The 25,213-nt window shown below is 37.6% G+C and overlaps 1 long non-coding RNA gene across 1 annotated transcript; it reads right to left on the minus strand.

The window, feature by feature from the left end:
• Window positions 1-2,825: 2,825 nt before the first annotated feature.
• LOC142037123 (uncharacterized) lies at window positions 2,826-22,680 on the minus strand. The gene is made up of 3 exons (XR_012652291.1): window positions 22,439-22,680; window positions 15,038-15,107; window positions 2,826-3,277 (listed from the first exon to the last, which is right to left on the minus strand). It is a non-coding gene; the product is annotated as an uncharacterized LOC142037123 (long non-coding RNA).
• Window positions 22,681-25,213: the final 2,533 nt, after the last annotated feature.

The raw sequence follows: 25,213 nt of genomic DNA on the forward strand, positions 1-25,213 counted from the left end.
ATTTATGTGAAAAGCACTTAGTTTAATGCAACTTGTAATACATCTCAAAGCCAAAATAGTTATCAAGCTGAAACAGATCTTTGGAATCTGAAAGACTCATGGATTTAAAACAAAGTTTTAAGTTACTTAGGAGTTCTTAGAAGAACAGATAAAAGTTACAGGAATTGCATTCTTGGATATTGCTGCCTAAATGAAGACTAAGTGTCACGTTGAGAATTCAGTCTTCTGTTTGGACTTTGTAACATTTTACATTTACTTTCTACTCACTGTTGTAAAGGGGCAAATAAAAAGCATTTCTATTCCCCTCGGACCATTTCATCAGTGTAATTTACTGCTCTTGTATCTTAATTAAAACTGAAATATAATTTCTTTCTATTTCTAACTAATTTTGCAAGAATGCCTCTACAATGATAAAATTAAGATATGAAGGTCATATTCTTTCCTATGGTAATGAATTATATCAGCTTAATTTTAGAATTGTATTTTTGAACTCTATGTTTGAACAAGTAAACAAATCTGGAACCTGGAAGGATACTTCTGTACTTGTAACATTAAAGCTGTGAGCTTTATCAATGATTTGTAGAGGTAAACAATCCAGTCTGAACATAGCTCTCATTCATGGTTCTTTAATTTCCTCTCTTTTTTGCTTCTTACTGTTTCCAGTTTGGAATGGGATTGATAGTTTTCTACCTTAACTTCTAAATTTCTCCATGTAATAAACAGATAAATATATACTTATGTTTCTTACTTTCCATTTTACAAAATGAAAATATAAGAATAACATACATAAAAATATAAAAAATCACTACAATTTAAATTAATTGTGAGAGCTTAATAGAATAGTAGTGGTTTACAGTCCTGAAAAGGAAAAGTATGGATGAGAACTAGCTGAATTGAAACTTACCTTACACGTATATCTATTTAATAACATATTTCATGTTTGCATTCAATTCAGAAATAGAGTAGAAATTTGGGGGGTTTTATGTGAGAGAAAATAAAACTGTTTTCACCATCAAAACACACTCAATGGCTTTAGGCCTTGGAGTAAAATTTAGTTAATATACACAAAATTACATTAATTTAAAAATTTTCTTTATGAACTTTGATTTTAAATGAAGTGGTTTATGTTTTTTTCTTTGTTGGCATGTCTCTAAGACACATAAAACTGTCCTGAAAAATATTTTATGGTGTTTATATGTTGCATTCTCTTTCTGACCTTTGGCTAAAGCATGAACAGAATGGTACGGCATTCTGCCCCATCAGCCAATTTACTGTATTACAAGTATTTTTTTAATTGAGTTATGATTGTTAAGGACCCAAGTACATTGTCATAAATGTTGAAAGTTGCTTCTTGTCAGGAGATTAATGTGTATGGTCATTGGTCTCTCTGGACATTACTTCTTAATAAAAAGCAAGTTACTTAAGTTACTTTTCTCACTACTTTTGTTAATATTGCAAAACTACAAGCAAGTAAATGGAAAGCTTTTAACTCTGTGTCCTGGTTTCAGCTGGGATAGAGTTAATTGTCTTCCTAGTAGCTGGTACAGTGCTATCTTTTGAGTTCAGTATGAGAAGAATGTCAATAACACACTGATGTTTTCAGTTGTTGCTCAGTAGTGTTTAGACTAAGTCAAAGATTTTTCAGCTTCTCATGCCCAGCCAGTGAGAAGGCTGGAGGGGCACAAGAAGTTGGCACAGGACACAGCCAGGACAGCTGACCCAAAGTGGCCAAAGGGGTATTCCACACTATGTGACATCACATCTAGTATATAAACTGGGGGGAGGGGGAGCGGGGGGAATCGCTGCTCGGGGACTAACTGGGTGTTGGTCGGTGGGTGGTGAGCAATTGCCCTGCGCATCATTTGTACATTCCAATCCTTTTATCATTACTGTTGTCATTTTATTAGTGTTATCATTACCATTATTAGTTTCTTCTTTTCTGTTCTATTAAATCATTCTTATCTCAACCCATGAGTTTTACTTCTTTTCCCGATTTTCTCCCCCATCCCACTGGGGGGGGGGAGCGTGAGTGAGCAGCTGCGTAGTGCTTAGCTGCTGGCTGGGGTTAAACCATGACACTCTGCTTTGCAGGAAGTAGTATTAAATTTGTTCATTTAGGATCTAGAGTAATTGATTGACCCATGTAAAACCTAACCAGCCTAACTGTAACAAAGGAGAGTTGGCCAATTACAGTTTTGCACATTCTTCAAAGTTCTCATCTAAAATGTAAAGGGAGCTGGATGTGATAATGAATCATTACAATACCATGGCAAGTTAGATACAGATGATATATTGTTATGCCTTGCTCTAACAAAGAGATCTCAGTCTAATGTTCACCATTTCCACACAGGCATTACTTCAGGAAAAAAGTTGTTCTTCTCAAACAGGTACCAGAATTAATTTAAACATAATTCTCGCTTCTCGAAGAACAGTGAAAGAATTTTGTGGATTTATGTGAAGGATTTTATCAGTGACTAAGCATACTCCAAAGAGGTCTGCCTGAATCAATGATAATTCAAAGCTTGCCAGAATAACAGGCTTGTGGTATTTTTCATGTAAACAACTTTTATTTTGTTGTCTTCAAAACAAAACAACCAGTTTTACTGTAGAGACAACTTTGCATTTGAAGATTTAAGCTGATTATATTTTAACAATTGTATGTAAATAATGAAAACTGAGACAAAACTTTTAAGCAATATCTGAAGAAACACCTCAATGACTGTTGGGTTTTTTTCACTCTTAATTGACTTCTTATATAGGATTCACAAGAGAAAAGATTTCCGTATCTTGAAAACTTTTGCCAGTTAGAAATAGTGTTTCCACCCATGCCACCTACTTTTTGTTCTATGTAATTATTCCATGGCAAGGTGACTAGCACAATCAGGAATAACACTCGTGTATTTTACATCAACTGTAAGATTACCTTTCTTCTAGAAAATTCAGTAGTACTCTAAATTAGAAAAAATTAGTTTCACAATATTTTATTTCAATATAGCAGGACAATGAAAGATTAGGTTTATTACAGATTTCTGTATATATGGTCCCTGCAAGAGTTAGGATGAAAATAGATCTCCCTTTATAATTCAAAAGTCTGCACAAAAACATATCTCAGTCACATGAAGCTCTACACCTGAATACAGGAAAAATAGCAATGTGGGTAAGAGAATATTTTTCTTATAGCTGACCTTGTGTAAATACATTGTTACTGGTTAGAAGAATTCTGACTGGAAATCTTATGTCATGCAAAAAATTTCCCATTTTTCTAGGAGTTCAGGACCTAAGGAAAGAAAAAATTCAGAATGTTAAAATCATGATGCAGCTGGATTTCTCTGAAGGCACCACAAAAACATTTCCTTCACTAACTGTGAAGGATTTAATGGTTTCTTATGACATGGTCAAATGTTAGGACATCATTATCCCAAAAAGGTCACAGACAATTTTTCTGACTTGTAAAACATGAAAATACTGTGATGGCTGGGAACACAATTTTCCTGCTATAATTTTTGAATACTGGATGCTAAAAGATATTTGTTTTGGAAGCCGCAATAGCTGCTTTCAATACAGTGCCACAAAACTGATTTTAACTATACAAACTAGCATGAACACTGAAAATGTAGGTGTTTACTTGACTCTGGAGAGTGATAAACTAACAATTAAATGCTAATTATCTCATATCACGCTGTGTGACTCAAAATAATGTATATAGTGTAGTAAATACCTTCTGAACTACTCCGTCTAGATCTGACCTTAACATGTAATGAAATTCTGATTAATATACAGCACTACAGGTATACCTGTGCAACAGAATATTCATGCATATTCTATTCAAATAACCTTTGAATTTCTTAATAGATGTTCTCAATGTGGAATCTTTCCAACTAACAGATCTATAAACTTGCAGAGCTGAAACAAGTGCTGTTAATATAAGAATTTGAACAGCCATGATTAATGGCATGGCCAGGAAATGCAAGTGAGAAGAGATGTATTAGTTAAACAATTATAGCCATTTTTTGTGACAAACCTAAACCTGTGGATGAGTCAGCAACATAGCTTAATTTTCAATTACTTTGAATATTTATGCCTACCACTGAAGACCCTTTTTATCTCTTTAGACAGCCAGCAAAGGTACAAGCTAACTTTTATATGCTTACACAATGTTTCAGACCTTTGAACACCCTAGGCATAACTGCATTATGTTATCCTCAGTGGTAAGGCATCACCTCATACAAGGTGAAAAGAAGCAGATTCTGTAATGCTGATGCAAAGGTCACTGAAATCAGTAAGATCTTTCCATTAATGACAATGAGCTTGACCAGATTCTAGGGCCCTGATTCTGCAACACCAGGCACTTTCCGTAGGTCATCATTTGCACTGGTCTAAAACGTGTACAAATAAGAATGGTAGCTTTTCCTGTTTGGTTAGATTGTTTAAGGTCAAAGGAAATGTAGAACATTGCTGCTTTCATGCATCTGGTATTATGATTCTGGTAGTAAAAACAGAATTGTGTTCAATTTTATCAAATTTCTTCATTTCTATCAAACCCATAATCTCTCTATATACTTTTAGTAAGAAATAATTAAGATAGAACATTTAGGCAGAACAATTAAGACATACAACTTGTGTGTGATTATTTCCACAGTTCCAGTCATGGACTAGTTGTTTGTACTCTGAATACTTTCTGTTGATCATTTTCTTGAAAAAGGCTAGCATATCTAAAGTTGAAAACACTTCTGTAACAAATATGTTAATAGTACCAAAAATAAAAATTTAATTTGTCTGTAAGGAATGTCACAATAAATTCCTACTGTTTTCCACCTGAGGCCTCAAATATATAGGTGCTCATTCTTGACTTTTTACTTGTCTGAGCACATGTATTTCAATTGTTTAATTAAATTGCTTTATTTAATGTGATCAAAGCTCCTAGGCAGCTACTTTTTCTTGTGACTGGAGCAATTTAAGACATTCAGAGCAGTTAAAAAAGTTTCCAGCTAGATTTCTGGTCTCCAACTAGATTTTGCCAACTGTCAGCTGCTTGTAGACAATGTGTGCATCCTCCTAGTTTCTTTTAATGTGAAGTAGAATAGGTTCCTTTAAAGTTGTCATGACTTAAGAAATGCTACTTCATCCATCATAAGAATTGAAAAGCAACATTCTTTTATTAGGAAAATACACCTGAACACAGGATGCAGAAATCTCCCACTAAAAGATTTGTCTTAACCAAATCAAATACAATGAAATATAACCATTTGAACACATCCTTCTTCAGTTTGCCACAATACAACATAGGCATATTCCTAATACATGTAGCTGAATGGAAATAAGCATTCTCCAAACTATATTGCTCAGCTGTTTGTTGGTTTGTTTGGCTTTATTTTTCTCCCCAGTTAATTAAATTTGTTCACAGTTATCACCTAAACAAAAGTTAGACCATGCAGATACCAAATGCCCCCATTCTCTGCTGTCAAGACATACTATATTTCATAAGATTTAAAGAATTCTGGCTAAAAAGTATAATGCATCATAGCAGTCATAAATAAAGCAAGATTTTTCACAGTGGTTTTGTTTCATCACCTTCTTAATAGTTCAACATTTTGTCCTGGTTTGAAGCAAAAAAAAAAAAAAAACTCATGTAGAAATTCCGATTTCTACTTAGCTCTACTAAATAACTTTGTTCCAGGTGACTGAAAAATGTTTTTTTTCTTGCAGATGTTTCATTCATCAGAAGAGACTTAGAGGAACTGCCTTAAATATAACCATTTTGTTTATTCTGGGTTTTGGAAAAGAGTGAGCAAATGAGTTTTGTAATGTTTGCCATGCCTTGGGGAACAAGTAAGTTTCCTGTTTCAAGAAATGTATCTGCTTTGCATATATTTCTTTTTCTTTTTTGTTTTTCTCTGTGAAGCTTCTAGTTTCTGTATTTTCAAGGAATTGTTTGTGAATTCATCCATACAACTACCATTCAAATCAGGGGAAGATTTGTTTAAACCCTGAACAATGCTTTGCCAAATTAAAGGTATGAATTTGGAAAAGATTCTCTTTAAAATACACTTTCAGGCAGAAATGTTTATTACTTTAGCTGATGGCACTGGAACTCAGAATTACAGATGAGATGAAAACTAACTACAGGCTGTTTTTTGAAGACAAAATACAAAAAGAACTTCTTTTTATTCAAGGAGATGATCTGAAAAGAAGTTGTGCAGTACATAAATATTAGGTGCATATAAAATATATACTTTTCCTATCCTACTCAGTGTCATTGCTGACACTTACTTTTCCAGCTTGGAACACCAGTAATGCTGATTCCTTTGAAACTGATGAAGCCTGCTGTTTGTCCCATTTTTATGTATCACTCAGTGCAGCAATCACTGTGTTTCAGAGGGGGAATAAGCTAATACGAAATTAAGAGAACTCTCTTAGGAAATTCTTTATTTTGGTATAGTAATAAGATCCTTCATGCTGCTTCATTGGGCATATCTATGATAGAAAGTTAAATATAAAGACTTTTTTCCCCATCATTTCTCAATATAGGCTTTGTAATATGCATTCCGCATTCATGAAGTCTGATGACAGGTATTTAAATAGGGAAAGCATTTTTGAAGGAGATTTCTTCTACAGACTAGAAATATGCCAGCACTATTGTAAATTTAATTTAGATTATTAAAGATATAAAGTGTAATTGTGAACCACAAGCTATTATTTTTTCTGAAGGAGCCTTACTAATAACAGATATGAAGGGGTCAGTAGCCATCTTGCAGAAAAAAAGGTAAGCATGATTCTAATTCTTCCTAGGACAATGATTACAGGGAAAGGTTCCATTTCCAAAAGCTTTTTATGTATTTTACCTTGCAGCAGTGCTGCTTAACCATATAAATTTTCCACTAGTTAGGCTGGACAACCTAGCTCTAACAGTCAGATTGTTGATTCTGTGAAGCTGGGGCCTTGCAGGTAAGATACTTAATTTAGAAGTATCATGTCTCCCACCTTGAAGGCAAGTGCTCTATGTAGAAGCTGTTTTCTTGATCTTGTGTGTATAGTGTAGAAAGAGTACAAAGGAGTCCAGGACCAGGCAAAATTCAAGACACTTTCTGCCTACAACTTTTACCTGGGACTTATTGCAATTGGCTTTTTGCTTGGAGTGTTAGTCCTGTACTCTCTTAAGCATTAACATTCTTTAAGCACTGCGTTGTTGATGAATTCAGGGGCTACAGATTCTGTTTTATTCAGCCTTTATTGATTGGCACTGAAACACTTTGCTTTTGATTGCAACATGAATTACAATGTTTGATTTATCCTAAGATTGGTCTTGTGAGCTGAGCAGAGAAGTGTTACTTTCTGTTTTACAGATGGGAACTGAACTGGAGTACACATGAAGTCCATCTTTTCAAACGTACTTGGGGGAATTCATCCACCATGCACGTACTGAAGATCAGCCTAGGCTGCCACCTTAGGCCATAGGCATCTTGGTCTTATGCAGTACTAAAAGTTTCGCTAGCTGCTATTTGCAGAAATCACTGAATAGTGAGCCACATGCAATGGTACAGATGTCTGTCAGGATGTCTGCTATATAGCAATTGACAAAGAAATAGTGAAAGTTCCTTTTCCAAATCAAGCAGAGCTTGGCTTTGAAGGTAAATCCCATATATCATAGCCTTTATAGCTCTTCAGGGAATAGCACACCTGCTCTGGCTTCACACATGGTAGAGACAAGTACAGACTCAGAAAACCAGGATGGTACACAGATGGAAGCTCTTGACTGGCCATAAGCAGATGCCTTCCTCTCTCCAGTCAGTCTCTTAAATCTTCCTGATTCTTTTCTTTTTAATGAATGTTTAGCTAACTTACAGTTTCCTATCAGCCCGAAGGGTACGCTTCCCTTTGGTGGAGCATTAACTATGAATTATGGGGAACCTAGGCATTCAACTCAGGACAGAGGATTCCAGTAGGCAGGTTTCCTTTCCCTTCTGCCATTGCTCTCCTTCAGTTCTCAGCAATAACAACAGCAACAAATGCTTCCTGGATCTGAATCTTTTCTACTTTAGATACAAAGACCATCTTTATTTTTTACCCCACAAAATGGTGGGAAGTGAGAGTAGGTAAAGGGAAGCCATGGCCTTGTGCATGTATATTTTCTTCAAAGGTCTGTAAAGTTTGAGTTAGCCTGTGCCTTTCAGAGATACTGGGATTTCTGTGTATATTTATAAAGATATCTAATAGCCAAAATGAGTACAAACAGAATTTTTTAATAAATGTTCCTTATTCTGATAAAAAAAATCCTGTTTTAATCATGGCTTTCTCACTAATATCAGAATCAGCTAGTCTATGTAAAATAAATGCTGAGACACAATAATACAGGTTAGCAGGTTTCATGGTTTAACCCCAGCCAGCAATTAAGCACCACACAGCCGCTCATTCATTTCGCCCCCACCCAGTGGGATGTGGGAGAGAATCGGGGAAAAAAAGTAAAACTCATGGGCTGAGATAAGAACAGTTGAACAGAACAGAAAGGAAGAAACTAATAATGATAATAATAATAAAATGACAATACTAATAAAAGAATTGGAATACACAAAACAATGCACAATGCAATTGCTCACCACTTGCTGACAAATGCCCAGTTAGCTCCTGAACAGAGATCCCCCCAGGCCAGCTCCCCCCAGTTTATATACTGGGCATGACATCCCATGGTATGGAATATTGCTTTGGTCAGTTTGGGTCAGCTGCCCTGGCTGTGTCCCCTCCCAACTTCTTGTGCCCCTCCAGCCTTCTTGCTGGCTGGGCGTGAGAAGCTGAAAAATCCTTGACTTTAGACTAAACACTACTGAGCCACAACTGAAAACATCAGTGTGTTATCAACATTCTTCTCATACTGAACCGAAAACCTAACACTATGCCATCTACTAGAAAGAAAATTAACTCTGTCCCAGCTGAAATCAGGACAGCAGGTTATGGAAAATCTGGTTAGTTCTCTGTATTTTTTATGTCTGTGTTTCCAGAGAAGCCTGAAAGAGAGATGCCAAAGGCCTTCTAAGATTTTTTGACCTATACAGCAAAAGTCCTGTGAAGCATACAAGACAAATTAATGTTACAAAATGATCAGAACCAAACTATTGGGTTAACTTAATGCAAATGCTTTAGAATTCACTAATTAGATTCTGAATTTAGTCAAACACCAGTTCACAAAGTAATATCTTTCCTGTCTCTTTCAGTTTCAGATATTGTTGCAGTGAATATAGCGACTACATTCACTGCAATAAGCAGAACTTAAGCTTCTCTGATCAGTTTTCAGTTAGTAATGTTTTCAAAACATAAAATTATTAATTCCATTTGATTTGTTAAATTTAATATTATGTCACTTGGGAAAAAAGCAATATGGTAACAAAGTAACTTATCTGAAGAACTGTGCATTCAGAAATAAAATTTATTATTTTAACTCGTATGATTTAAAAGCAAAACAAACAGTTTGTATGCATAATAGGGTAAATAGACCTTACTTGCTTCAAACAACAAATTGACATCTTAGAATTTGTAGTTTCTTTCTAAAAGTAATACTGTTTCTAACACTTTCTCCAACACATTATTATTTCTGCAGTGAAAGCAATCTTCATCATTTATTGCGCCTCTTAGATATCTCCCATGAGCTTATTTGATCTAGAAGAAGCTACATTAATTTACATCTTGCAATCAGCACTCTGAAGTACTGACTTTGAATGACATTTTCTTCAGCTCTTTTCAGAGATGACAAACACTGGCACTATTAGATGAAGCCTTAGTATGTTGCCTAAGAGTAAGTCTTAGGTCCATAGGTCATTCAGCAATTCTGCTGTTGCAAATTATGATATCTCTTGTATTAGATGAATTCCTTGCTTGTCAGAAATTATTCTTGTCACTGGGCTAAGATGCAGTTTGGAATGAAAGTGATAGTGTAACATATGGCCTTTGCTGTAGGATGGCAGACACATATTCACTCACTCAGAGGCTATTAATCAGCTCTTGATGCTGTGCCCTTAACTCGCTAACCTCACTTCTGCATTTTGCAGTAGAAAAACCACTCAACCAGAGCCTTTAAAGAAAGCTATGGTTTGTATTGTACATTTCGGGGAAGCAGACTATTCTACAGTTTCTAATTTCAGCTTCTTTTGAGGGGGCTAACCATCATCTGGTGACCACAACAATATACTACTATAGCAAATGTTATGATATCATGGGTGGATATTTTGGTAATAATAACAGATTTTGTATAATGAACTTTTATAAAAACACTTTTGGTAGATATATTCTGCATAAGGAAAAGGAACCAACAGTACACAGCACATATTTTCCTTCCATCTTGTTATTTCTCTTTTTCCTTATTTGTTCAGTATAGTTTATAAAAGCTCTTAGAAGGGCATTTCAGCAGATGGAGCTATTACTTGGGCAGATATTCTATGTAGGCATACCAAAAAAATATATATTGCAAATGTATTAAAATAAATATAAAATATTTCAAGCCTATATTTTTTCTTCATTTGTGTAAGAAATAAATTCAGAGGCTGTTTAAATTGTCAGGAAAAAAAAGAACTAGAGCTAACAATGAGATTTACTGTGTTCATAACAAAAGAATAAAAACACGCTGCCCAATCAGTACACAAATAAATTATGCCCACCCTTTTACAGCTCGATTAAAAGTTTAACCAAATCAAACTGAATCCTATGGAAGGGTATACATTCAGAAAATCACAGTATAGACACATTTCTGTAGGTTCATTACCTTATAAAGGAACCCCAGCTAACAACAGTCACCTTACAAAACTGGTCTGCTTTAAGGAACGTGCAAAATTTTTTATTCTCAGTCAAAGATTTTTGTTGAAGTTTTAAAGTGTGTGCAGCCTCCTGTTTTGATTTGGTACAGCACTGGAGTGTGTGTAGTACTTCTACAAGAAGCATGTAATGGGAACAGCAAAGCATGTGCTCATATTTGGTTTCACTTGGGGCAGGCAGTCAACCTATGTGTATGTTGAGACCTGGATAATTGGCTGGCATGTAGAATTATATTCATGTTTTCTATTGGATTAGGTCCTTCAAAAATAAGAAGTACCTGGCTTTTCTAATTAATTTGTTTGAGGAGATATTTTGTTTTCATTTTCATAGAAAAGCCAGTAGACTAATTCTTATGCCTCTGGTAAGAATACTCTTACCTGAAGATAATCATGCACATAATTCCTTACAAGACTAACATCTGTCTAAAAAAATAAAAAAAAATTAGGATTGGATGTGGGAAAACCTAACTGCATTGTCCTATGTCCATGTTCCTTATGGAACCCTCTCACAGTATTTTACACTGTTCTACAGAAGCTGCTTGTAGTAACTTTGAGGACTATCCTGAGTAACACTTTACTAATTTCCAAATAATTTTCCAGAAGCCAGTCTCAACCTGGAAACATAATTTTGTCTATGAAGTTATTATTATTTATTATTATTTACATACAGTGATATAGTCCCTACATCACACATTTATTATCATTAGTGCTGAGAGAGGATAGTTTGATAAAAAAGAAAATCTACAATAGGTGGGTTTGAGGAAAAGACTGGGGTTTTGGGATGTGCAACATGACCCAGGAAACCCCTGCTAAACTGTCTGTGAATTAGATAAAACTGTTGGCAGCCCCTAAGGTTTAGTGAGAGCTAGTAACAGAGGCTGCAGTAAAGTCTGTTGTGTCCAAGGTTGTGGTCTGCAGAGGCCGAGCAGGAAGGCTCCTGTACTGCCAGGCTCGCTGGGGAGGGGCAGAAGTAAAAAGTGAAGTAACTGGTAGGTTGAAACACAGCAGTGAAGGTGCGGATGTGGAAAAGTGGGATGGAGATGGTACACAGAGCAGGAGCAATATATACTAGAACTCAGTGAGTACACCGAGTTATTTTTTTACTGGAGGTCACAGGAAGGACTCAACATGTTCCAGCAACCATGGGCTCCTTTTGTTTTGATTCTCCAGAAAGTGGATGTTCTATAGCACTTTGCTTGCATGCACTGAATGTTCGCTTGAAGTTCTGTTAGTAGGATCCATAAGTGCAGATCAGATGGCTGGATTCTTAGTATAATGCATGGAATAAAGTCATGGCTTAATGAAATGTCTGAAAGCCAGAGCCAGGGGAGAAGGAAGTATTTACCAGTTGCATCATTTATGCATAGCTGGGAGTTGCCTAAATGATGCAGCAGGATATACTGAGGAGAGGATACCATTTAACAGTCATCTCACAGATAGATGCTTAGCTGTTATGAAGTAGTAGGGAGCCAGTGGTCTGGAACAGGCACCAGCACAGTGACACCAAGATGCTCGCTCCTTCTGTCTGGGTGTAAACTTGCTAGTAAGGGGCAGCAGTCCCCCACCACTTCTATCCCAGTTCTCCTGATCAAAAAAAGCAGTCTCAGCTCTTACGGTTTATTGACCTGTTCCAGCTGCAATAAATAAGCACAAGGTTGCTTGCTTAGTACCCCATGACAACCCTGGTCACAAGATTTGCACTAGCCGGCTGGCTTTCTTCACATCCTTGTACCTTCCTTTTTCAGCCCCAGTCTTCTCCCAAGTAAACAACCTGTCTCTAATTGCTTTTCCTCTGTTGGTCCCAGATACGCATACCTGCATATGGCATTATGATGTAATATCAGCCATGTATGGTATTACCACTATGGCTACATAGGTGGTGTTGGTCTTGGAAGACTGTGTTCCCATAAAGGTTCCCAATACTCCCCTCCAACAGCCGGTAGAGTTTAGCTGTTTCTCATGTAACTCCTTCACTGCCTTTGAGATTCAGCTGCCTTTCTCTGAGTTATCTGTAACTTTTGTCAGCAATTTCTCATGTCATGCCTAGTAATTTTCCACAGTTAGCTTAACCTCAAGCGAGGGTATAGTTAATGGCCTGCTCATTTGCATGTGGCTCTAACATTAACCCCAGAGATCAGGAAGTAGCTTTCTCAGTGAAGATTCACTATCAAAATCTTTCCTCAAATGAGGTGCAATAGCCAGCCTTTTTCCTTAAAATGGTAGAATAAGGAAAGAAGTGACAGCAGCATCCCAGTAACACAGTGATTGCTGTATCTTCCCAATATACAGAAGTTTTGCCTGAAGACACTTAACCATGCAAGATCCATCTTTCCCAACCATGTTCTAACTACAGAACTATATGGTATTCTGCTGTCCTTAATCTTTTCTGTTGAGTTGCTTGACTTTTTATAAATGGTACTTAAATTTCCATTGGAGCAATTACTGGACCTCAAGTCTCCCTAATGGGTAAATAAGCTAACACTGGAGGCTTTTTTTCTCTTTCTTTTCAGGGCAAAATATAACTTGTGAATCTCCATGGGGTTTGCTGTGAACAAACCACCTCGTCAGTCAGTTATTTCAGGTCTTTTCATGGGCCTTCTAACAGGGCCAATGATGCACTGATATAAGTACATTTAGGAAGTATGACATGGAAGACACAGTATTTTAGCAGCAAAAAGACATTTTGCAGTAAAAGTAAGCTATATTTCTCATTATTGGGTGGTTATATAGTTAAAAGCTGAAGCACAGAAAGGGCTTACACTGGATTAAAGATGAAAAGCCAAGTGTTGTTGAAGATATTCAGAATACTTACGGAACTTCAGACATTTTCTAATTCAACCTTTTTTTCTTCTTTCTCTTAAATATTTCACTTTAAGATTCTCAGTTGACAGTAATTAGGCTTCTCAGGTTAATTAATCTCAGAAACTTCAGTAGCATAATCCAGATGACCATAGGAGTTGACCTAAGACTTAATCAACTCTGTCATCAAGTGGCTCTGGCACACACAATGAACTGTAAACACTACATTCTTTCATTTGCTGAGTTACAATTTGATTCATAATTTACATGTATTAATATGTAAATCACACCTATGAACAGTATTTTATCTTTTTAATGATACTACATTATGGAAGGGAGGTTTGGAATGCAGTAATCATTTGCATACCTTTTTGAAGAAAAGCACTACTAATGAGGCCTTACAGAAAACTTTAAAAATCAGTCTATTACATATTTCTTTTGTGTTTCTTTTCCCTTATTCTTTATTTCTAAGTCTAATCTTTGTTTCCTACACCATTCACTGCTTTCTGAAGTTTCAATTCTTTACTACTCCATTCTCCCCACAAGATACAAATTATGATGAAATAAAGTAAAGAAAAGTTTCTCTTAAAATTAAATTAAATATTGACAGTAATTAAATCATACATCACTGACTTGAATCCAGTGTACTAGGGATAAAGGACTAGGCAATATTCCTTAAGTAACTTGATTGTTTCCCGCACCACCTCTGATACTCTATTTTTGGCTTTATATATTTTATTTCATAAATGTACATATCTATATATAACCAGTATGCATCACAAGATGAGAATGCTTTCTCCATCCTGAGGATAAAAGGTGAACGTTGGTCTAGAGAAGATGAGAGTTGATTGCATTAAGTCACCAGCATTGCAAGGGAAAAAAATAGCAGGTACAGACTTAAGAATAAAATGTATCAAAATGTCAGAAAAAAGATCCTGATTTCAAATGCATCAATAGCGATAAAGACTAGGCAAAGAGAAATACAGGTATGTTGTATAACAGCTCACATGCTATTTGCTCAAACTTCTGTAGTAAAGAAGTCTGAAACCTGTAGACTAGATGGCCCTTCACTTTCCTAGAAGCATGCCACAAAACTAAATTTCAAGTTTTTCCTTGAATGTAACTATTTTTTTAGCTATTTGTCTTGAATTACTGAAACAAGACAGAGAATACAAATTAATAATAGGGAGGGTCTACAGTTATTATAGATTTTAAAAGTCCATACCAGAAAGTAAAGAGTATGATATGGTAAAAGATTTAGATAACCACTAAGAGCTAGACAAAAACACCTGGCTGAATTCACACACATGTAACTGAGGTTAATCTTGTACCTCTTTTCATGACAGATGTACCTCCTGAATATTCAAATACAGCAGATGCAACAGAAAATAAATAATGAGCTTGAGATGAACAAAGAAACAAAAACATTCTGTGACACTGACCTTTGCCTCTGGAAAAATGTATACTGCACACAGTCCTTTGGGCTAGTTCTCCCACCTAATTTGCCACCAGCTGAAAAAGAAATTGAAAAAAAATCTGTTCAGATGAATCTTGAGCTTCTTTCTGCAGGAGGGAAAAAAATTCTAAGCCATTGTAAACTTATGCTAACCTGAAGTATACAAACAAGTAAAATAAACAAAATTAAATGAGAATAATGTGACAGTGGTATTCACCAAGTTCAATTCATTAATTGAAAAAATCTGTTGTGTAATTGGCTGGAAACCAAATAATGATTTAGATCCCTGAAGTGCAATGCATGTGGGTGATATTATATTTTGATTTCTACGGAAATCCGATAATTTCTATAGAACACTATTACACAAATTCCCTAATATGTCATATGATAATGTGTTATCCAATTTAAAAAAAACTGTGCACATGCTTTCAAAGGGAACATCAAAATTAAAATAGACTATTAGAAAATAATAACTCAGATTTTAGTGACAAAGGCCATTTTGGCAAATTAAAAGCAATGCCAATAAGCATTAATCAAAACTAATTTTTCTTACTATTTTTGAGCGTGTCTTGCATATATCAAGACTGTATCAAAAATGGGTACAGTACACATGCTGATTGAAGGAAGCCTACCTCACAAATTGTGACTGTGTTTAGGCTTCTGAACTGCAGAGAGCTATGGCACTTTGAAGACTATAAATTTATTTGAAAGAATTTAATACACTTCCATAGTCACTCTCATAAATTCCATTGAGGAGAAAAGCTACAAAAGACAGAGCCCTGAACTGGCATAAATGGTGGAATAAAGATACAAATAATGTCACACCTTAGTGATCTATTTTGCTTAGACATAGAGATAATCTGTGGTTCAACAGAGCTGTTTTAAAGATTGTCCTACTAAGAACAAACAGTTACAAGACTAATTTGAAAAGGCCAGTAAACTGATGTAAAGACTGAGAAGTAAGATGTTTTGGGTTTGTTCAAATGAGGCAAGAAAACTTTAAAAGTCAGCCCCACTAAATTCACACATTTCAGAAGATGCAAAGGAGATACTGAACAAAGACCGAGAACCTCAGACTGTGTGCAAGAATTGTCTGTTACAGCTAGTGCTCACTAAAGGATAAAGCAACTAATATACTGAAGTGTTAATGCCTTTTGTGTGGTTGGACTACATAGAGCCACAATCTAAAATCCCACTGGAAAAGCGTGACATGGATTTCCTGTGGTGCAAGAACACCTCCCACCAGCGGACCACTGCCCAGTCAGGCTCCAAAAACTTCCCCCCAAGGTTTATGGCTGTGAGAGACTGAAAGAGTTAATGTCTCAAACATTGTAATGGGGCAAGTTCTGCTTAAAGACAAACCCTGCACAGCAAGGAACCAAGGTGAAAAGCCCATCAGCTCAGACATCAGCAACAGGAGGGGGAGGGTGTGCTGGAGGGTGAAACAAAGATCAAACAATGGCCACGTCTGCAGGGAAGGAGAAGTTACTCCACAAAGGACCCCCAAGCCCAAAGGCTCACACACTGCTCATTAACCTGATGAGTTTGGGTGCCTGCCCAAAGGAGGGGCAAGGATGATAAAAGGACACAAACCGAAGCCCCCAGTGCGCAAGCCCAAGGGGACTGGACCCCTCAGCTGACAGGACACCTCGGCTGACTGAACCAACACTGGACCCAGGACCGGTGAAATCTTTCTCTCTTCCTTTTTCTCTCTCTGTCTTCTTCTCTCTTTCCTTTTCCACAACCCCTACACCTCATCCGTTTCAAGACACAAACCGTTGACCGAGTCTGAGACTAAGAGTGGATCCAGCCACCCCTGGGCCCTTCTCTGAGGAGGAGTCTGGAAAGCAAGGGGGTCTGCTCTGAACCTCATGACTCAATGGGAGGGATCTCCTTATTGCCTGAATTGATGTATATGGTTACACGGTTTACAGAAGTAGTCTTATGCCCATTCCTATTGTGAGAAACCCTGCCACCTACTACCACACCTCCCCAGTTCAGTTTGCTTCTGTCCTGAATAAAATCTTTAACTGATCGTTTGGTGTTGCACCTTAATTTAGCCCAAGGGAATTTCGAATTAAACACGACTCCCTGGTCTGTCCAGTCTGGGTTGTGAGAATGGCTGAGCATGATGTCATATGGCATGGAATATCCCTTTGGCCAGTTTGGGTCAGCTCTCCTGCCTGCGTCCCCTGCCAGGCTCTTGCCCACCCCGAGGCCACTGGCTGGGGGGGCAGCATGGGAAACAGGGGAAGCTTTGACACTGTGCAAGCACTGCTCAGCAAAGGCTACAACATTGATGTGTTACCAAAACTGGTTTGGTCACAAATCTAAAACATAGCAACATATGGGCTGCTACAGAGAAAATTAACATCCCAACCAGACCTGGTACACTGGGCTATGTTCTGTTGTATGGGTGTAGCAGAACCTGCTGCTGCTTTTGCGTGCTGTGGTGATCAGTGGTAAAATAAAACCAAAAGATTAATGTTCCACTACAGACTGTTAACTTCAGTAACTGTCGTAGGCAAAACAATGTCAACATTTCAAAAATAAAAAACCAAAATCACTGTACATTGCAGAAGCACAATTTTATGTCTATATTCTTCAATGATAAAAACTAAGATTTTTTTTTTTTCAGTATATTGCATGAAAATTAAATATTTCTGAAAGGAAGCAATTTTATATAGGAACTATGGTGTCTGATGCATGCTCAAGTAATAAAAAAAATACAAGAACATCTGAGTTACTGTAAAAATAAAAAATGCATTTTCAATGTTCTAATGAGTTGGAGCTTATATTTCAGGTGCTCAAAACCACAGTTCTTTTGCATCTGCTGTGGTCTCCTAGTGAAGTTAACATACTTCTATCTGATAAACTTGCTCTGTATTTTGGATGCCTGTTATGCATCACCTTTTCTTGGTTGACTTTAGAAGTAAATCTATATCTCTGTGACAAAAATAGAACATTCATCGGATACATATACAAACAATGCTGGCCTATTTGCTGTATTTCATTTTTAAACACAAAATAATAAACTCATTCATTTCCCATATTATGTCACAGGAGTTTGGTCTGGGGTTTTTTTTGGTCTCATAAAAATCAGATACTGCCTCTTTACAGCATAATGAAAAATCCCACTGTTTGACTTTCCAAGGTACATAATGGTGAAAACAAGTGTGCATCTGAAGAGAGAGCTAAAATACAGTTGATATTTGTCTGTCTTCTTTGTTCAGTATAGTTTAACTCCTGACTAACTTATCAGGAAAAAAAACTTTCACAATACCAGTACAGATGAAAATATATGATTTATCTTCCTACTGATATTTATACAGTGAAGGTATTTTTACAGAAGATTGTATGAGAAAGATGACACTTCAAGAAAATCAATCACTTACATTACTACAAGAAATATGATCTCTCAAATACTCGCAGTAAAACCTCATTGGGAGACATTGCTTTCACATTACAAACTTTCAGTTCTAGGTAGTGACTGATACTAAAGTAATTAATTACAGTTAAGAAAATGACATTTTCTGTTATAGATTGAAATTAGAAACAGTGAATTATTCACTGTTATGCGTGCTAATTTGTAAAAAATATAAATTAAATGCATTCCCCTGTAATGCCTGAAATTAGAAAAAAATCTGTTTTTTTAATGAAAAATGTGAAGGTAGTTTGGCTGTTTTGAATATAGATGTACTAAAGTGAAAAACAAAATTCTAGTTAGAAGTATTGTCATTCCTGTACACGTGTGTGTTGTTCAAATACACACGTGTGTGTGCAAAGCACATGCACAGAGTTCAGCCTAGTAAAGAATAAAAGATTGGAATACAGTTGGATTTGAATGTCATTCATAGAAGAGAGATGGACATTCTGAAAAGCTGCATAACATTATCTCTATTGATCTTGCCGAGGTGCATAACAGACAGTATTTCCTTTCTCTGTAAAATCCTGGCAATGTTAGAAAAGACAAGATAAAAAACGAAATTCAGAAAGACAACAGTAACAAGAGATGACTTACATGGAAAGTACAAGACATTGCATAACTCTGCACAAGAGTAGTTACCGTTAGCTTACTGCCAACAGTAAGGGATATTTTGAGATGTATCTTCAAAAATGTTTCCAAGGTCTAGTTCTAATCAGTATTTTCATTAATGACCTGCATGATAAAATAGGCTAATTTGATTTGTGCATAACAAAAAGATAAGCAGACATGCTAGAACATTAAAGGAAAAGAAATCAAAATTATTCTTTTCTGTCAGCTTGAAGAAATGTTCTGAAAAAATAATGAAGATGAATTTCAAAACAGAGTAGACTACTAGGCATAAGTGGAAATAATCAATTTTGCAATCAGAGAATAAAAAAGCTGAATCGGTCACAGTTTTTAGAAAAGGATGAGGAGATTAGAGTGTTCCAGTGTTTGTCAATCCACATAGTATATAAGTTTTTCTTATGTTCAGACAGAATTTCCTGTATTTCAACTTGACTGGGCACAAAGTCTGGGTAGTTGAACCCCGCTGCTCTAGCAGAGTCACCTACAGCAGGTTGACCAGGGCCACGCCCAGTTGGATTTTGAATATCTCCAAGGATGGAGCCAATGCAGCCTCTCTGGGCAAGCTGTGCCAGTGTTCAACCACTGTTACAATAAAGAAGTTTTTCTTATGTTCAGACGGAATTTCCTGTATTTCAACTTGTACCCAATTCCCCTTATGACACTGAGCACCACTGAGAAGACCCTAGCTCCCTTCTTTGCACCCTCCCAGCAGGCATTTATGCACATTAATAAGACCCCTCCCTAAGCATTCTCTTCTCCAGGCTGAACAGTCTCCCCTCTCTCAGCCTCTCCCCATATGAAAGATACTCCAGTCCCTTGATCATCCTTGTGGTTCTTCACTGGACTTGCTCCACTACGTCCATGTCTCTTTTGCACTGGGGAGCCCAGCACTGGACACAGCACTCCAGCTGTGTCCCACTGGGGCTAAGTGGAGGGGAAGGATCACCTCTCTCGACCTGCTGGCAATGCTCTGCCTAATGCAGGCCAGGAGTCTGTTGGCCTTTTTTGCGACAAGGGCTCATTGCTGACCCATGTTCAACTTGCTGTCTGCCAGAACCTCAGGTCCTTTTCTGCCAAGCTGCTTTCCAGCCAGTCAGCCCCCAGCATGTACTGGTGCAGGACCTGGCATTTCCCTGTTTTCAATTTCATGAGTTTCCTGTCAGCCCATTCTTCTAGCCAGAATAGCAGCAAAACCATCTGGTGCATCAAACACTCCTCCCAGTTTTGTATCATCAGCAGACTTGCTGAGGGTGTGCTCTGCCCCATCATCCAGGTCATTAACGAGGCAGTTAAGCAGTACCAGACCCAGTGTTGACCCTTGGGGTATACCACTGGTGACTGGCCTCCAGGTGGACTTTGTCCTGTTGATCGCAACATGTGAGCCTGGCAGTTCATCCAGTATTTGATCCCCCTAACCATCCACCAGCCCATTTTCAATCAGCTTGTCTATGAGGATGTTATGGGAGACAGCATCAAAAGCTATAGTCAGGATAAGCAACATCTACTGCTTTCCCCTCATTCACCAAGCCAGTCATCTCATCAGAGAAGGCTGTATCCTTGCACTCCAATATTTTTTATTCATTTTATGATGACCATCTAGGGGATAAAAACAATAATTAATGTGATGAATGGTAGCAGACCTAGCTTAAAAACATGGCTGCTAATTCATGCATCATCTGGTATTTTTTTTCATCTCCTCCCTGAATCTTGTATTCTGTGTCTTCAGGTTTTGATGCCGAAATTCACGCCCTGTAAAGAAATACTCTCTAAGACTCGTTTTGGAGTTTTAGAAAGCAGGCATTCTTTATTGCAGCGCTGGAGGCATGTGGGATAATTCCACCTAGTGTGCATGCCACAGCTTCAGCACAAACAGGTTATGTAGAGTAACTAATTACATATTAATCAGATTAGTATACATATACATAAAAATTCTTGTAACTGATTATCATAGTACTGCCTACATCCGGTCATGGCAATGGTCCTTCATTTGAGTCGAAGGGCTGCTTTTACGACCACCGACCCATTTGAAATTCTGTTGGCTGACCTTGAAGTCTTTGTTCTTCGTCCTTGTTCTTCGATCTTGGAGCTTAACATAGTTTCAGTCACATATGGTCAGTTTTAACATTGTTCTTACCTAATGTACAGGAACATCCAGTCATAAGAGCAAAGAACTGCAAAACTTATGAGTAACTGCCTCTACCTTGGCTGCACTTTTGTCTGTTGTTTCAATCATAGTGTTAATACATGATTTCTCATTATTATTTACCAAATCTCACTTTTACAGTTATCTAGAAGCAAACCAGTTTCCATGGCTGGTACAAAATATTAAAACCATCAAAATATTTAGACGCATCATACAGAATGTATGGACATATGCTATCAGTTTCAGAGGCAAATCGTAAGATCCTGAGTCAAAACCAAATCAAATAAATCAGAGCTATTGTTGGGTCATGCTATCTTGGGTACAAGTATATGACAACAAGATGAGCTCATCATCTAAACAGGTGACTCTTTGTGTATTTCTGAGTGCTTAACAGACCCTCAAACGGACAAAACCCAGAAGTGGCAGTTATTGCCCCAATCCCATTCTTACTCTTCCAAGTGTTCTAACAAGAGGTAATACTTTATCACACGAAAATCTAGATAGTTAAAAATTGTTTTCAAATTTGTAATATGAAGATGCTGAGTTTAACACATACTTTGACCATTCCTTCGTCCCTGACACATTTGGAAAGAGATATGTAAATAATTTTTGTTTGTTTGGGGAAAAAATATGGCATGTCAAGTTGAGATGTTATTTCATAGTTATTTATTTTTAAGGAGATACATTTTTTAAATTTCTAAACTCAGAATAGGGCTTAACTGCCATTGATAAAACACAGATTTCTCTGTATACCTTAGGGTTTAATGATTCAGCACTTGTGGGGCTGCAGGAACCTCAGATTCAAATTTTACTATTATCTTGTTCAGAACTGTGACTGAGCTGGAGACTTTCAGCTTCATGAAGAGTAGCCTAATCACTAGCTGTTACAGCTATTACAAGCTAGGGCTCTTCCTTCCTTGCCAGGCCTACACCCCAGGCATGCCTCTCAAATAAAAGCCATACCACCAGCCTGCATAAGGTTATTCTTACGTACTGTCTAAGCCAATGAGTAGTCACTTAAAATGGAACAGCTACATCAGGAGAGACAGTTTTCCCTTAAATTTAGAAGCCACAGCATGACTGCAGAGCTGAATGCATTCGGCCGACGGGAGGTATTCTCATGTAAGGTGGTGGAACGGGGACGGGAATACGTTAAAGAAAGAAGACACATTTTAAGACAAGCATCTTACCTCCTGTTATCTCTAGCGCTCGGCATTCAGTTACAGGACGCTAGTCTGTTTTATATTATGCCAGTACTGAGCTGCTACTTAGCGGCAAGTGGCTCACTGGAGGTGAAGTTCCTTTTAAGATGCAGTTCTGTAGCAGAACCAGAGGCCTGCCGCACTTCCACCCCGACCGGCGGCTCGCCTCCAACCCGGCCGCGAGTGGGGCGCTGGAAGAGCGTGGCCGGAGCCCGCCTGCGCCCTGCGGGGGCGGCGGAGGCGGTTTTGCCCGAGCGTGGGGGCCGTGCGACCCCCGCGGGGCCAACGGGGGGAGCGAGGGGCGCCGAGGGGGAGTCTGAGGGGGTTGTGGGGGGGGCGTGAGGGGGGGCGTGAGGGGCACCGCCGGGGGCGGGGGCGGAGGCGGGGGCGGGGCCAGCCCGAGGGCTGCGGACAGGCGGGACCGCCCCGGGGCACGGGCAAGCCCAAAGCCCGACGGAGAAGCGGGGGCGGGGGCAACAGCCGGGAGAGATGGGGCTGAGCTTCAGAGTTTGGGAGTCGTCGGTCTCCCAAACGCTCCCATCGCCTCCATCTCTCATTAGCCGGAGCGCGTATTTGTGTGTCTATGTGTATTTATGTGCATATACGTTCACCTCTAGCAATTTTAAAAAGCTTCGGATTCATTCATTGTGCTGTATTTGTTTTTTCCCTGCTTCCTGAACAGTTTTTGATTCCTCTCTTCAGTAAAGCACATGATGATCCAAGTATAGACCTGACACACTTTGTGTAAGATTATGTCTCAGATGAAAAAGGCAATTTTCTATTAAAAATATTAGCATTTTGGAGTTACATTCGGCAAATATGCAGAACGAGTATGACGTTTAATATTGTTTAACATCTTCCTTTTATTATATTTTATCTCCTTTGAAGACTCACTGTAACACCAATATAAATGAGGAATGTGAATTGAGTATCTTGCATACTATTATGGGATTGTTCGTGTTGATCTACCTGCTAAAAGTAAAACTAGGGCCATCATCAAAACAGCAGACTAATATCTTGAAATATAATTGTCACCTTGGAGTAACTGCAGGTTTATACTGTTCTGCTATATAATGAATTTGTTCCCTTTAGGTGCAATATACCCAAGAGCATTTTCTGGTGCAATAACTGAAGAACATCCCTTCTATTTTGGTGTAAAGAAAACTGGGAATACTGAATCACTAGCTAATGAAAAATTACAGATCCATGCCAACAACATAATGTATCAGTAGCTAGAAAGCTATGCTGCAAATTGCACCAACAGAAGCTTTATAGAAGAAAATTAAGTTCACAGAATCCGTTTGAGGACTTTTAAAGTCGCAAATATTGATTGATATGCTTTAGATTGTCTCCGAGGTCCTGATTTTTCCTCCAGTGTACACCAGAACACAAATTTAGTTACAGTGAATTAAATCTGAGTGCTAGGATGTGATATTCAAGTGCAGAATATCTGAAGACTTGCTGTCAGTATATTTTTTCCCCACTATATTGTTCATTTTCATTTCATTTTTTCCTTTACCATCTGTATAGGCCTAATTTCAAATGAAAAATCAGACAAACAAAAAAGTGTTCGTGGTTCTATCAGCAAAAAAGCGAATAAAAAATAATTGAATGGCTGTGACACAAAGGATATATGCAGTGTAGCATGCACTCTTTGACTGCAATTCTGTGGAGAAGCTATTCAAAGTGCAAATTATATAGTTACAATGGTGTCAGCGAGTGTGGGTGTTAGCTCTGTGGGTGCTCCCTATCTAGAGTGCACAAGGACAATTCAGTATCAGGAAAAGCAATCTGTAAGAAGGTGGCATTATCCACACAGTGCCTTTTTGCCAGGGCTGGACTCAACCATTAGTACCAGATATTGCTGTGTAATCCACCTTCTTCAGCCTTCTGTGTTTAGTTTATAGAGTTCATCTGGTAATTCAAGGGAAAAAGTCTGGATGAAAGGAATCTGCTTTTCCTTAGATTTCATAGCTTCTCTCAGTTATTTTGATTTTTAAATGGGTGGATAGTAAGTGCTTAGTTTCCAAGGGTGTATTTCTCAGTAGTAAATGTTACAATGCCAGTATAGAGCAGTCAGAACCTGGCTGCGAAAATTCCACTATTTATATAAACACACACACAATTATATATATATATATATATATATATGAATGTATATATTCAAGCAATACAGCGTCACAAGACACCGGTAAGTTAGTGGAAGGTAAAAGCAAGGGTTTGATGATACTGAATATCTGTATATAAAATTATGTAAAAGAACTGTTAAAAAAAAAATCATATTCCATCATCGCTAACTTCCTGTTTGTTCTTGGAGACTTTAATTCTTCCAAATAGATAATAAGGGTCCTACCACAAGACTCACAACCATGATGTTTAGGAAAAGCCTAATTTGTTGAAAAGTTCTTCAGTATGGTCTTTCTAAAGACGATACGTGTGTCCTAAGAGAGATCTTTCAGAATTCTGTTTCTCTAGAAGTTACTATCTTGTATAACATGTGCTAGAATATACCAACACAGGTGTTCTGTTTACACTTACTAAATTGCTGAATATTGAGATTTTATAATGTACTCATTTCCCACCTACTATTCTGAGTTGTTTTTCTGAGGAAGGGTTAATAGATACTTATTTTTTCTGTACCTAGTCTCATGGCTCAGAAACTTAGTCTGCCATTTAAGCTAAACAGGAAATGGGAGGCTCAGGTATTGGACTGAATCACAGAGTAGAAAATAATTCAATGTATTAGCCTTTCTGTATTTCTTC

Source organism: Buteo buteo, chromosome 1 (genome assembly GCF_964188355.1).
Source record: "Buteo buteo chromosome 1, bButBut1.hap1.1, whole genome shotgun sequence".
NCBI lineage: Eukaryota > Metazoa > Chordata > Aves > Accipitriformes > Accipitridae > Buteo > Buteo buteo.